Here is a 15,882-nt window from a genome sequence, read left to right as displayed (position 1 = left end):
TACTCAGATTTCTGATGGTAGAAAACAGGAAAAAAGCTGTTTCATACAGAGCAGATAAAGTAATTCTTGAACAGGGAACAAGTGTTCAGAGACATAAGAGCTTTGGATGCCAGTGAGTGGCCAGTATTGCACTGGTCTTGAAACAACATGAGGTTTGTTGAATTTCTCTGCTTTGGCAGCTGATGTTTGGCCTTTCATTAACAGATGCACGAAGCTGACATCCTGTTGATTATCTTCCTGTGACAATTGCTATGACCTCCCTTCCTCCAGATGATTTAGTTATTAACTCCACCTTGTTGCTGTGTTGGCTGGTAGTGTCAGCACTATTCACGTGCTAAAGACCAAATATAATGGACAGAGTGCTCATGCTTGTTTTGAATCCACAGCTAAAGTTTCCATTCTATTTCAAATGTTATAAAACGTTCTTTGTTCTCATTATGGTTCTCATCTGTTCCACTGCTTTGTAAGACACAAATCACTACCTTCATTTCATGCAGCTGAGTTGCTTGTGGCTTTTTTGCTGGACAGCTTCAGGCCATGTGGTCCTATTCCTTATTTAACATTATTCTTTTATCTCCTACACAAATTCCTGTGTTACGGGTGTCGTTGGGCAAGGCATCATTTCTTTCATTGCATGTGGGAAGATTGCTTAGTGCTACTCTTTAGACATGGTTAATTCAATTACTGCCAGATTTTCTAGGCCTCTTGACATTGCTATATGTAGTTCCTTAGTAATAATATTATCAATTATTTAAATTTTAATTAGTGCTTACATTAATTACATGATACTTTACTGCAAGGGGAAAGACATCTCAGTTTCCAGAGTTTTATAACCGTTGTTTGACCTCAGAGGCCTACATTTTATTTAGCATCCAATGGCATAATTGCTGATAAAAAGCCATCATCCTATGGGCATCCTTCTGTGGGTACTTGCTATCTGAGGACACAGATTCTCTAAAACATTAGTAGAGATTTACGTCACTTGACTGGCCTCCAGTGGATGGGAGCTGACACACAGGAGTCAAGACCAGGTTGTCCTCCCTACAGCCAGTCCCAACACAGGTGCTGCTGGGACCCCTAGCAGCAAATCTGATGAATGCTTATGCTATAGTAAGGATAGCTGCTCTCTGATTCCCTACTCACACCCCATCCTCTTGCCCACACTGCTGGAAAGGCTGGGCAACAGAAGGCTGTGGAAAGGTCTTGGGGTATTAGGTGCTTACTTGCTTAGGACAGATCTTTCCATACAGGAAACCAGGATCTAAACTCACCATACTTGAAGGCAGGAGCTGAATTCTGGTTTAGCCTGACAGACAAGCCAAATGTCTAATAGAAATCCTGACTGAGAAAGACTTGTGAGAAGATCAGAAGAAGGTTAGCATGACTATCCAGTAATGACCCTTGTTAGCTCTTATGTGCTTCACAAATTGCAAATTGCAAATAGCTTTTTACAGTTAAGATTTGCATCAGTATTCATACTTCTGCTGTGTTAGTAGCTATGGCAGTTGCTTTGGGTGACAAAATCTTCCTCTGTGTTTAGCACTTGCTCTTACAAGGGGTAGATTAGTACCCTGTCATGTGCAGCAGAGAATACTGTTGCCAAATGCAACGTATACACTTTCACTAAGTGTACTACTTATGTGCTTGTATATGGTATAAAAGCAGGGTTTGTTATAGCATGCATGCTGTAGGCAGTTCCTTCTGTGACTGGATCAAGCCCCTGCTTTTTATTTGGTAAGGAGTTTTCCTGGCAGCTAGTGTTAGGGGGTTTTGGTCAAAATGGGATGTAACCAAGATTTTCTTCTTTTCCTTCCTTTCTGCTGCCATGTTCTTTACTAACTCCAAGATTTTTGATGCTTACTGTTTTTTTCTGTTGTGTGCTGTTTGGCAGTTTGAAAATGGAGTCTGCCTGTAGATAAAACAGCAGAGAGAATTAATGTTGCTTCATATTTTCTCTGCATGAAGCACAGAAAGGAAAATGTTGCCCATAGAGAGCTAAATCCTGCTGGAAAAAAGGAATTTTTTCCCTTCAGTCCAGAGAAGCAAAGCAATTCATTCTACCCTGGATGCCCTCTTGCCTATGATGTACTATTTCACTGTAGCAAGCACCTGTCGGTGCTTAAAAGTGAGAACAGCTTTTTGGAGTAACTGTACTAAGATGGCAAATAAAAAATAATTTCAATTACAGCTACTCTGTTGGTTTGGGGAATGTAGGGTGAATTTACAGGAGCTATGGAGCTTCCCTTCTACTTCTTGTTATTACCCCCACACACCCCACTTCCTCCCTGCCCACTGCCATGGTACAAGCAGGATTTCTGGGCAGCCTCTTGACAGCATTGCCAATGCATCCCCCACAGGTGACTGATCCTGGTGATTCACACAAACTGTCTGTATCCCATCTCTGTGATGCCTCACCCATGGAGCTGTACACTTCTGTTACCCAGGTATGAGCACTATTTATAGGAAAATAAAAATTATCATATTTTTCCTTATTTTGTTATTATAGTGATAGACTATCTTTTCTGGAAGCCACAACCAAATTGTTCTTGATTAAAAAATGTGTAATTTTTATGGGTCATTAAAAACAGTGAAATCAAAGCAAGCACAAGCATAGATACAGGAAAAGATTTGTCTTCTGATGCAGTGCCCCACAGAAAGGAATTTAAAGTGTCCAGGATATATATGACATGGGGTTTTTTTGTCTATATAGTAACAAAACAAAAAATTTGACCTTTCCAGAGGCTTTTTTTGCATATACTAACAGAATTTGCTATTTCAATTCCACTGGATAAATCTGCTACCTTGTTTTGGTGAGAACTAACCAAAACAGCAACAATAAAAATTTGAAGAGCTTTCACTATTAATCTATACTTTCCATGGAAGCACATGCTTTTCAGTACAATAACAAAAAGATTCATCAAAGTCCTGCCTTTCCTTTAAAAGTGGTTCCAACAGAAGATTTTGAACAAAAAGCATTTCAGCTGCCCAGAGCTAGTGATGATCATAATCACAAAGGGAATAAGAACATGACGGACTAATCACATCATCATAAAGTTACTTTTAGGGAGATTTTGCTTTCTCCTAAAAATCTTCATTTCGTATTCTGCTTTTACTTGAGGTCAATGAGAGAATTTGAAAGGGAACCACAACCTACTTGATAGGTGATAAAAATGTAATCATAATATAGTTGTAATTGTTACTGCCTTTCTTGTGAGCTATCAGCGAATGTTGTTGTGTCCCATTACAAGTTCTTTCTTGGTACATAAGAATTAAAGAAAATGTTAAGCAATGGCGTGCCATTTTTGCCGTGGTGACTCCACAGCATTCACATAGATTTAATCTTCACTAAATGCTTCAGAGAGGTTGCCTGCCTACAGTAAGGCATGTTGTTTTGTAATTAATTGCACAGAGTTCATGTTTACATACAATAAAAACATGCATTTAGTAGCATGACAATAGATTTTTCATGTGGTCATGGTTTACAATTTTTCTGCAAAAATACGTGATATGCTGTGATCCACCAAGCACTATACACATCCATTAATATTGCATGAACACCAACACCATGGGGAACATAAAATATTGAATCTGAGCAAATGGATAGCTCAGAGATGCAGAGCTTTTCACCTGTAGGTCACTAGTTAGAAAAACTACTCAGATTAGCACCAACACCACCACAGACATAACTTCGCAGGTGTTCATTGGCTGAAATGAATTATGTTTTCTAGCTTCTGTTGAACAAAGGGTTGTATCACACAAGCCACAGTTGTTTGTGGTTTATATGACAGATCATTGAATCCATAGAACAGCCAAAGTTTAAGAAGACTTGGAGACTGAATTTTCCAGACATGTCTAGAGTAGGGTCAGAGGTTTAAGACTTTCAAAGTGTACCAAAGTTTTTATTCTCTCTGCAGAAAGAAGCAATTTTCCTTCTCCAGGAAGGCTGGGCTGGCACTTCTTATAGGGAGTGTGAGACATTGTGTGACTGCGCAGCCCACCCCCAGACACTTTTCTCTGTTGGCCCCCTGATCTTTTCCCAGGAGAGCAGATACCACCTGGGGCTTTCTGCTCAGTGCCTCCTACTGTGGAAGCCTTTATAAACCAGTCTCACTCCTGGTTCTTCTGTGCTCTTCTCCCACCACTTTGCTTTAGGTTTTGTAGCTATCCCTGCTGGCAAGGGAGAATGTGTTTCTTAAACTCAGGAGACATAAATCAGACATCCTTATGACCCTGACTGAGAGACCCACAAAGAGACTACTTCTGTAATGACTGATCGTTGCAGCTCCCAGCTGGACTCATCATTATTTGTTCCTCATTTGCCTGATCTATGAATTCCTTAACACATCTCTTTAGCACAAAAGCACAAGTTCTTCTCTGACTGATACCATCGTAACTGACTTCACCAGAGGATCTCTGATATGTTTTTTTAATATTAATATATCTTTATATCAGCATCTGTCTTTGAGAACATATCTGGTTCATTGCAGTTCTTCTGTGGCTGCCATTTGGTGGTAAATAAATCTCTCTTTCCTCCAAATATCAACTACAGTAACAACTATAGCTGTCATATATCTTTATTGTGGCTTCATAAAGCCTGTCCTTTAGGCTGTTATGAAAAGGTTAGAGTACTGATACCTAATGGGATACATTGCTGTGATCTGTGAAACCTGTGAATTTTGAAAAGTGACAAAAATCTGTGCTTAATTGATCTCCTATTTGATAATGGGGAAGCTGAAGGCACAGTCAACACTAATAAGTACAATTTCTTCTCTGAAGGTCCTAGTGTAGCAGAAATGTTTAGGATTTAATGCCCCTAAGACACTAATAGAACTGGTTTCCAAAAAACCTTGTTAAATCAGTGTTCTTCCTTGGGCATAATTAAGTGTGAGGGCTGTTGATCCATGGGCAAGGGATCAAGATTGGAAGAAAAAGAGTACAAAATGTGGGTAGGAGGAAACTTCTGGCTCCCAGCTCCTTCTGGTTTTTGGTGACTGACAGACAAGAGCAGTGTGCAGTGTCTTACCTCCTTCAAAGAGAGCTGTTGAAGATCTTTGTTGTGACTGAGGTCTGGGCTGAGTGGGAGCTGGGACCCTACACTTCTTAGTGGGGCAAAGCACTCTCTGTGCTACATGATTTCAGAGGAAGCAGATAATTTTCTACAGTGCTCCAAGGCTTATTATGATGCAGAACATAAGATCTCAAACACATATGTTGCCCCAACACTGGGATGTCTGGCATTGGCTCCATGCTGGTGTGCATGTAGGTTCCTGTGTTAGCGCTACTTCCCTCTAAGAGGTGAGGCTAGCTGTAGCTAAGGTAGGGCATTTCTTTGCTTGCCCTAAAAAATAAGCCCTGCTTTACAGGATCCTGTGGGACAGCAACCCTCTCCTCTGCCTGCTGTGTGGTGTCAGCAGCCTGTTCAGGGCACAGAGCTGCAGGGGACTGTTTGCTGCATTGGAGCAGCCTCAAACTTCTTCTTTGCTCTTCAGACTGTAGAGAGGGATTGGTGTTATCACGGGTGTTGATGAAAACACAGGTGAAGGTGAGGGAGGTTCAAGCTCAATAAGGGCATTATGCTAGTCACTCCTGTAGTTTTTGTGTGAATCCACATCTAAACCTAGAGGAAGTAATTGTACATTGCAAAGCTGTGAAGAAAAGCAAAAGCAGAACAGAGACAGGTGACGTTTGGATTTTGCAAACCTGGCCAACTAGCCTTTGTAGGGAACTAAAAATCATCACTAAAACAGCTGGCTTATTTACTCTGCCATACTCATAAGCAAGAGAGGCTATTCCAAGGTATAGCTGCAAAACTGCTTTTTTAGAAACAGTGAAACTGCTACACCTGTGGTTTGTGTCTGTTTTGTGGCTAAAAGTCACATTTGTTTAATGACTTGGGGGAGAGCTGGGAGAGATAATGACAAAAACACATTTTATTTCTCTTTTTTAACTGAGCCTGGGTAGGCAGAAATGGACACCTCTGCTGTTGATTGCAGATAGACACACAGAGGCACAGAGTACTTTGGCATCTAGCACATCCACTGCTTGCCTAAATATACAAGCAAATGAAATTTGTAAGAGCACTACAAGGAATTCTGAGTGGATTCCATTCCTCTGCTATAAGATCATTATGCAGCACAAAATTAGGTGGCCTCAGCTAGCAGCTGATGTCCCCAACACACATGAGCCCTAAATGTTGCACAGGCTGGAGGAAATTCCCCTGTTATTTCCCAGATTGTCTACGGGGGTAAAACAACAGCAACAAAAATGTAATTAAAGGTACAAGTCAGAGAGCATAGTCAGACTTGCAGTATAGCTTGTCACTGCAGTACAGAAGCCCCTGCTGAATAGAAAGCTGTATCTCTCTGCTTTTGCTGCGTGCTGCTCTGTCAAGCTGGCACAGCCTCCCGGCAGGGCAGGGGCTGCAGCCTCCCTCAGGAAGAGGAGATGCTTGCAAAGCCCTCCCTTCATGGCAGGTTAACTGGAGCTGAGAGGTAGCATCTGGCTTTAAATGAGGTGTGAAGGAAGTGTGGATACTTGTTTGGATGTCTTAAGATGTATTGTTGGAGAGAGCTGGCAAAAAACAGCGTCTCTGGCAATATGAATAAAGATGGAACTCACAGGGGTTTAGAGAGCAGAGAATGGCTAGAATTAATTTGCCTCCCTTGCTACAAGCTTTCTTTAAGGTGTGAACTCTGACTGCATGGATTTCTCTGCAAGATCAGGGCTAGACAGGACAGGCTTTAGGCAGTAATTCAAATTGATTATCGAAGTCATGCTTCACACCAGCATCTTGGTTTTGACATCTTTGTTGCAGAGCTTTTGGGAGGCAGCAGAGGCCCAGGCTCTTGCATCAGGTCCTGGTGGAGGAGGAATTAGGCCACATCCTAAGTGGATGCTTTAATTGCCCTTGGTTTACTTACAGACACTCACCTGCAGTAAATTGGGGTCATTAAAGAGCACCCTGGGAAGCCTGGCATTCTTTAAAGGGTTTCACCTGCAGCAAAATCTGACTTCTAGAAGAATCTTACGCTAGAAGGGCTGAAACGACCAGCAGTGGAGCTTCAAACTCCCCTCTGCATCGTATACTGTGTTCATCCTGAGAGGCCTCTGCAGAAAAGCTCTTTTCAGCACAAAGCCACTGCCATCAGCATCTGTCTTCCCAAAAGGTACAAAATTACTTCAGTGCTATAAAAAGTGTGAAAGTTACTATGCTGTAGTGCAGGATTGTTGGTTGTTGTTTTTATTTCTTGAACTAGAAAGAGAAATTTTAAAATGGAAAACAAGATGCAAGCCCTACTTTTTAAAGAAAGAAATTATTTTAAGTATGTTAAGGTAATTTATTCTCCCCTCCATGCATTAGTGGAAAAAATTAATTTAATTATATCTGAAAGCAGAGGGAGTTCTTATTTGCCTTCCATGCCCTAAAAATGTTTGAGTAAGCTTTGCAATTTATTTAGATGAAATAAGAATTGCCCAGCTTCTCCCTTCACTCATGTTTTCTTTATTTACTAACTTGTATTCTGGGAGTGTTCAAGTTCACTTGGGTCTGCTACAACTAAGAAAATTAATTATGTATTTGTCTGAATAGTAGTTGCTTTTTCAGAAAATTTTTAGGAATGTTTTCAAACCTTTTTCATCTGTTTTGGTTTTTTTAATACTTTTCCTTGAAACAAAAAGTTACAGTTCTTTCAGCCTGTAACATACTATTTCTTTATATGGTGTGCTATAATGGTGTTTATTTCAAATGACATTGATACAAATTTAGAAGAAGTTAGAATCAGAAAATTGAGAGGTTTAATTTTGAAAATATCTTTTCATGTGTTCATTACACTTGCTAATGATGTTGAATGTATTTCTTTCATCAATGATATGTTCAGAGGGTGTATTTAATTAAGACTCACGTCTGAAAACTTTTTAAACTTTGTAGGTGATGTTTCTTAGTAGATGGAGCCATAGATCGATCATTCCTTTGGGCAGTGATTAATTTCATTTTGCATCTGGATAGAGTTGCTTTTTCCAGTTAAAATGGGAAGCAAACTGGAAAAATGCTTTTATCAGCTTCCTTTACTTGCTCACAACCACCTGGAAGGAATATCCACATGAAAAATGTGTTCTTTGGCAATACTTCAGTCTCTTTTAAAAGTCTCTGCAGCAATTAACAGCCATTAAATCAATAACTGAGTCTATGCACAAAACCAAGGTTTTAAAGATTATTTTAGGATGTTACTTACGTTTCATGACCACATCTCCCACAAAAAAAAAAGTAAATTGGGGTTAAAAAAAAAAAAGTATAGCATTTATGAAATATCTCGTTTGGAATTCTTGTTGTTTATTTATGGAAATGCTGATTTAATGTTTCACCCAAAACCTCTAACAAAATTATACTGTTTTGACTATCAGAAAGTATTTGAGGTGAAAATTTTGTTCTCAAAAAATTTCAGCTTTACATTAGTAAAAAAAATTGGATGGAATAGCTGCTGTAATGCTTTTATTTTAGAAGCATTAGTTTAATGCAGTAGTCTGTCTGTAATAGTGTGCCTACACATTAGAAGTGTGGAAGATTTAATGATACATAAAAGCTGAGGTGGGATGATAAGGACAGAAAGACTGATAACCACAGTTGTTGCTCCTTGGAATTCTTGGGCTTAACAGCCCTTATTTTTTTAACAATGGATGGCAGGCAAATAATCCAAGTGTGACACAATATCCAGTCTCCCTATACTGACCAGATAAGCTAAAAATGCTGCTAATGCTATCTATGGGGGTTTTAATTGACTTTTCATTAATATGAAATGTCTTTCATTAATATGAAACACTTTCATTAATATGAAAAGTAATTAGAAAAGAGAGCAGAATTTTTTTTTAAGAATAATGAAATTCAGGACTTCAAAGAACTATCACACATTTCAACTTTGAAGGGAAGTAACATTTTGTAACAAAAAGCAGTAAAATAGGGAATTTAATTATTTTTCTGGTTTAATGATGTTTTGTGGGTCCTAGACTGTTTTAGTAATTATATAATGTATTTTGTGTTAGTCTGAGTTATGAACATTAATAGTAATTTAACCCTCCTGGAATGTCAGTCAATGGCACACATTGACTTGCAGACTTACACTGGATTTGTGTAAATGGAAAGCATCTCTCTCTTGGAAGCAAAACATGTGAGGATCTGTGTGAACAAAGCACATGGCTTGTGCTTTAAAGAACTTCAATGACCACATCTCATTCAATATGATCTGTTTTTCTAACGTACCTGGGCTGTTACATATATGAAGGAAAATAGGATGAAGGCGTATGTTTTTAATTCTTAGCACGTGGATGTCTTTTTAAGGCAAGAAAAAACCAAGAATTTCTGATCTTCACGTCAGATGGGCCCTGAGAAGCCAGAGGGTGCTGATGCGTAAGGATGACAGGCTAGAATGGGCTCTGTGGTCTCTGAAGAGCCCCTTCCCCTGACAGGTGATTGGAAAGGAGTTCTATGTGCTTGTGTTTTCCCCTTGTGAAGGCACAGGTGGTGGGGCCAGCTCAGCTCTGATTTAGGCTTTCGGAAGTACCTGTGAAAATTCAGTGTAATTTTAAGTCATGTTAGTGAGGCTTCACATTGTGATGATCTGGCAACATAGCAGTGAATAAAGAAGCTGCTATAGACTTTTTGCTGTATATCCCTATATAAATATCCTCAGACATTTGGGCAAGTTTTGTTTTTGTTGCTTTTGCTTACTGAAAGGGTGACTTCTTTTAGAGATACAGGTGCCTGCATCAGCAGTCAGGATCATGCTTTGCTTAACAGCTAATTCAAACCCTGGGGGATATTCAAGTTATGCTTTTGTGTGCAGGCAGAAGGGCTTGTGTCGTGGCAGGGCAGAGCAGGTTGACACCTACCTAAAAAATGGCCAAACTGGCCATTCCAGTTACAGAAGCCCCAAGCAGAGGTGGCAGTTGTGATTTTGTTCACTAACATAGGCTTTTTTGTGCATGATATCACTGGTTTGTGTCCCCAGCCTGCCTGATGACCGCAATAAGTAATACCCCTCCTTGTCCTTAGGTGTTTTCAGCTATGTACATTTCATCTATATGTAATTTATTTTCTGACTGTAATTTTAAAGGTAAACTAGGATTGCCATGTGAGTCAAGAATGTCATGGATTGTTCCTTCTCATATTCAAAATGTTACAGGAAGACATTTTTATTTTTAATCTCTCTTGGGATTCGTAATTTTTAAGTAACATATTCTTTTACACACACACTAGAGAGCTATTTCTCTTTTTTTTTTTTTTTTTACTTCCAAAACCTGTCAGAAGTCACCTCCTTTCTTTTTTCTTTTCCACTTCTAAATTCATTTAGAGCCCATAAAAACTGTCAGTGTGTTGCGCATCAGAGAGCAATTTGAGCAGCATGTAAGATCTCTGACTCTTGCATGAGGTTTTTTTGCCACTGTTTCTGGCAGAAGGGGAATTATTGACAATGAATCAGTTATCTAAAAAAATTTGCTTTTTTCCTGTTGGTCCGGAAATTGCCAAAGTACTTTTGAAGCTCTTGGAAGATAATGCAAGTTATTTTTTAAGCTATCCACTGAGTGAGATATGTGAATAGCACTTTGTCTGAAGATTGTACTTGATAGTCAAAATCTGAGGTTTATCGTTTAAATACTGTAAGTCTAATAGCTTAGACTTAAAATTATCTAAAAATTACTCACCTATTCGGACATATTAAAATTCATGTTTTGGGTAAATGTCTGAAGAAGAACTTGAGAAACTAAGACACATAATGATGCATCTTTACCATTTCACTCTGAATTACTGCAAAAAAAAACACAACCCCCCCGTTTTTATTCTTAAAGGTAAATAGCAATGTTTTAAAGAGTTGGGTTTTCATTGGTTTTTAGCATGTTTTGGTTTGTTCAGTTAACATTGCTCAGAAAAGGACTATTCTGTTACTATTGGCACAATAAATCCTTGGGCAGCTCAAGACACTGTGTTGAAAGCAGTGACTGACTTTTTCACTATCAAGAATTCAGGGAGATCTCCCTCAGGCTTCTCCTGCGCAGCATAGTTTACGGCCTTTATGGATACATTCTGTGAGATCACAGTTCCTTTGGGACCTGTTGCACATTTTGTAGGCAGGTCATATAATCTTAAATGGAGTGATTCGCATGAAGATGTACAGTAGAATGACTAAGTCACCCTTCCAATTTAGCTGGACAAATGGGACTGCACATGTGCCTCTGGCACCCATTTAAGGCAGAAGTGTTTGGCAAGTGCTAAACTGAGTACAAGTGGTATCACCTTTATATTATACTTGATAATTAGAAACCTCCTTAAGCCCTTATATCTTCATGTCTTCAAAGTGCTGTGTGAATAATTAATTCATCATTAATCCCCCTGATAGAGCAAATTTTCCTTTAAAGTGATAGAGCATTTCCTAGTTGCTCTTTCACTGCAGGGGAGGAGGAGGAGACTAAATGAAGAGGTCCATAATTAGAAGGACTATTCACTTGCCTGGCTGAAGGCAAACCCTCATCTTTAAGATGCTTCAGGGCCTATAAAACAGTTCCTCAGCATTCCCCTGAAAAATGGAGTCATCTCACGGTCCTACAAGGCAGCCAAGTCTGAAATGCCTGGTGGGGGGCGGGCTACTGGACACATTCCAGTCGGCAGAGGAGGGAGTTGGATACCTCAGGCCTTGCATTGGCTTTTTTAGGTTCTTGTGCCTTTGCTTGATTTGGGCTTCATAGTTCGAGATTTTGCAGGAGCCTGAGAAAATCTGTAGATCAATTTGTTTCTGTCTGGATATCTCATATGCCATTTGTATCCAGTAAATGAGTGTAAAAGGGCAGATATCTGCAAATGGGAGAATGCAAATGTACAGTTTCGTGTGGTACTAGGCAGAGCTGCACATAGCATTCATACATTGTATGAAAGTTTTGCTTTAAATTTCATATATTTATTAGCTGGGGCCTGACATATTTTACCTCTCTTTCATTCCTCCTCCTTTCAATTCAGCTGCTAGACTCTGAATCTCCTGCCAGCTGGAGTACCATATGCAAAAATCCTTGGTAATTTTACAGTAAGAGCAAAGTACTCTTACTGGCATCTGTTACCTACAACTCCTGACTAAGGCAGAACACCTAGGGTTAGCAGGTCCAGTGTAAATTTTTTCCTGTCTCTGAATCTATATCTAAATTATATGTCTGGTTTTAGAAGTGTATATTTACTTTATTTGTGTATATACATAATTTGCAAGAACGGGCACATTTAATTACACTTTTTTTTTTTTTACAGTGTCATTATATGAGTGGGAGTGATCTTAAGCTAACAAAGCTAAGTAATACTGAGAGGGAAAAGGAGATGAAAATAGCATACCATGGCTTAAGAGATGGTTACCCAACTGGTAATTCTGTTGATAACAATCATCCTGATTACATAGGGAATTAATCCAGTCTTGGATGGGAAAGAATTTCCATTACATGCTTAATAGGAGTTATTATAAACAATGATATGAAGGGAAGAGTATTTTGGATACCTTGACAGTGTCTAGCTAAATCCTTAAGCCCTGTAGAGATGCAGTATCCAAATCTGTAAGAATCCTTTTGTTAGTTACATGTTTCCTTTACAGTTGGGAGGTTTTAATAATAAAAATGTCTTTTAAAACCAATTTACACATTTAACAAGAAAAAGAACTGGCAAACTAATGTCAGGTTATACTAAGGCAGGACAAGTGATAGCAGCAGGGTGACTGAGATCCAGAAGGCCTATTTCGGCTCCTGACACGGAACTCTCAGGGTGAAGCCTAAGAGGCTGTGCAGGTTGGAGAAACAGTTCTCTAGCCAGCTGTGGCCAGCAGGGAGAAGCTGCAGCAGAGCTCAGCGATCACTGAAGTTTTTAACAGCCAGCCTAGGAACTGCTTGTCTTTTTGACAGCCACTTCTACAGAGCCAACCACATTGATACAGACCCAAATTAACTTTAATTGAATTAATTTTATTTTTAAATCCATGGACATAAATGCAGCTATGCCTGGGACAAGATAAGGAAATCAATACATGATGAAACCAGTACTGTATAGTGGCCCCTGACAAAAATGCTGCAATCTGCGACAACAAAACACAGAATGTTTAAGGAAGACAATCAGTAGTTGAATATATTTTCATTTTGCTCAGTGGATCAGAGATCTGAATCCTGAGGGTCTTTGCACTGCCCAAATTGATGTGATGCTCTTTAAATGGCTGATGGGTCCCTTTAAAAGGTGACTCAGTTAAATGACTAATGTTGGATTATATTAGTCTCCCCTTGCTGTCTATAGAAGTGAATTGCTGCTATAAGCGAAGTGCTGCCTGATCAAGCCAAGCAGTAAAGCATGGGGACTGATGACATATTTGAAGTGAAATGTTGGTCCAAACAAGTGATTGAGTCAGCCTGCTTGAGATGTCTGTAGACACACTCCTATAGACTCTTTTGAATGCAAACCCCCTAGAAAGTTACACTTCACTTGCTCAGATTTCCTTTTCCCTGCCATGTCACTGTTACTTCTTTTTACTATTGCTGTTATTCTGACCTGCCATCCACAGATTTACTGAACCTTGAACAGCAACTGTGACTTTGCTGTTAGAACTCTGAAACTCATTAACAGAAGGACTTGGCTTTAAGCAAATGTCACATCATATTACTGTAATTCCCAGCACTAGCTAGCTCTTAGCTTGGCCCATTCATTTGGGCAGAGCTTGAAATACATTCTTGCTGCATCACAGAGATGTTCTGATGATGCTGATTACTTTTGTCTGCATTTGTTTTGATTGATAACTCAGGCAATTATTAGCATTCTGCACACAGCAGGAGCTTTTCTTGGCTCTTGTCAGTGTCAGAGGACAGTAGTGAGGAGGGGACTTTTATAAGCAACGTCCCAGGGAAAATAACCTACAGGGTCTGAAAGTATTAATGAGAAGTGCTACTATAATTAGATACTGTGCATATGAGCAGTACATACATATGCTGTGCTTGGGGTGCAGCATGTGGATCTCATAGTAAAAAAGATGAAGATACCTAAGGTGTGCCAGCAGCTTTCCATAGCATTATTTGCATCTGCCTTAATTGGAGAAAAGAAAGTTAAAACAGAGCTCTGCCATTCTCATATATAGCTGCTGAATGCTTTGTAATGGCTCTTCCTGGACTAACTGCTAATCCATAATTTGTTACAGGGACTGCAGAAATAGCCTAGAATATTCGTTTGCAGTGCTCTGTGATATTACCTTTTAGCTCATCAGAAGGATATCTCTTGGAAAGCTAGAAGAGCAGAAGGGAGGTGAAGGAGGTTTTAGACCTCCCCAGTCTACCAGCAACTATATTTGTTCAATGCTGTTTGATGTGCTTTTTTCTTCTCTTTCCCAATTTACATCCCTGATGCCAACACTGGCAAATATCTAGTCAGTCATAGTAGCAAAGGAATATTAAAGTCATAATGTCAGAAACCAAAAAAGCAAAGAAGCCCTTATTATGGCTGATGTATGGCTCTAAAAGTATGAATTCCAAAACATGCTAATGTTTTCAATAATCTAGATGACACTTTTAGGCTGGGAGCACTACTGAAAGTGTCCCCAAGTTCCTATTGCAAAGGAACAACTGGGAAAAATTAAAAGTCTGCTTGAGTACGTAAATAGGTTGATGGAAAATATATCTCTTCATCCTGAACTGCAAGCAGATTTAGTGTGTGTGTTTTCTTGGCTAGGCAGGCATGTTCAGTAAGCAGACAGGAAATGAAAGCATCAGGGTTAGCTTCTCTGGGGAACAGAGCAATTACAGAATTACATAGCTTATTCCTAAAAGAAAGCTTTGTTTTCTTTATTTTTCAAATGTTAAGATTTTCTTCCCTGACTGGACACGTCTGCTGCTTCTTACTAAAATCATGCTCCTGGTTGTGTTATTGAAGGTACAAGGTCATCGGCGAATTTAATGCAGGCAGTTCTACCTGTTGAGTGGTGTGATCACAGAGACAAGGTCTGTGTTCCTCAGTTGGGGAAGCCTGATCTGAGTATGGCAGACTGGAGAAGGGGGAAGTCCAGTCGCTAATGAAAATGAGATGTGCCTTATTGAGACTGCCTGAGATGTGGTAGAGAAGCTTCTCAGCAACTCCAGAGCAAGCCAAACAGCTCGGTGTTTGTAATTTACACTGCTCCTGGGCTTCACATCCAGCATCTGCCTCCTAGGATTTGCAGTTGCCTTCTCAAGGCAGAACTGAGCTTTAGAATTATACCAGGATTCACCCTGGAGCACACACTCTGCCTCTTGCATTAGTGATGGTGATGAAAAGAAGTAACAAATAACTAAGTAAATAAATAATCATTTCCCTCTGTAAAACTCAAGACTTGTGTTTAGGGGCATGAGAAGGGCATGCCCAAATGAGGGTGATGCCTAAGGTATTGATGAACCTTTACTCTTACTAACTGCATTACAGCTGGTGGGCTGTCACAACAAAGTTAATAAAAGGGCATTGAGGACCTCATCACAAGCGAGCCTACTTGGGGGCAGGGAATAAGTTTGCCACTGGTCTGAATTTTAGGGGTCTCAGGTGACAACTGGAATGCGTCATGGATGTGCTATTCCACTAGGGAAATTCATATAGTCCATTATCAATTTCCCTTGACATTCACAACCCTCATAGGGTTTCTGGTGTTAGCTATTTATTACCAGGCAGAAAGAATTTGATTTTCATACTCCTTAAGTGAGGCAAAGTTGGAAAAACGAGTAAGACAAACAAGGTCATCTCCTGTGTATGGTTTTGTTAGATTCCATTTCATTCACGCAAAAGTAATAGCTGGTTTTCTTATTTTGTTGCAGCTTTACTTTGCCTCAAAGTTGTGTTTTTTGTGGGTTTGTTGTGGGTTTTTTTAA

Source organism: Chaetura pelagica, unplaced genomic scaffold, assembly GCF_000747805.2.
Source record: "Chaetura pelagica isolate M959 unplaced genomic scaffold, ChaPel_1.0 scaffold346, whole genome shotgun sequence".
In the NCBI taxonomy this organism is placed as follows: domain Eukaryota; kingdom Metazoa; phylum Chordata; class Aves; order Apodiformes; family Apodidae; genus Chaetura; species Chaetura pelagica.
Note: the sequence above shows the minus strand (reverse complement) of the source record.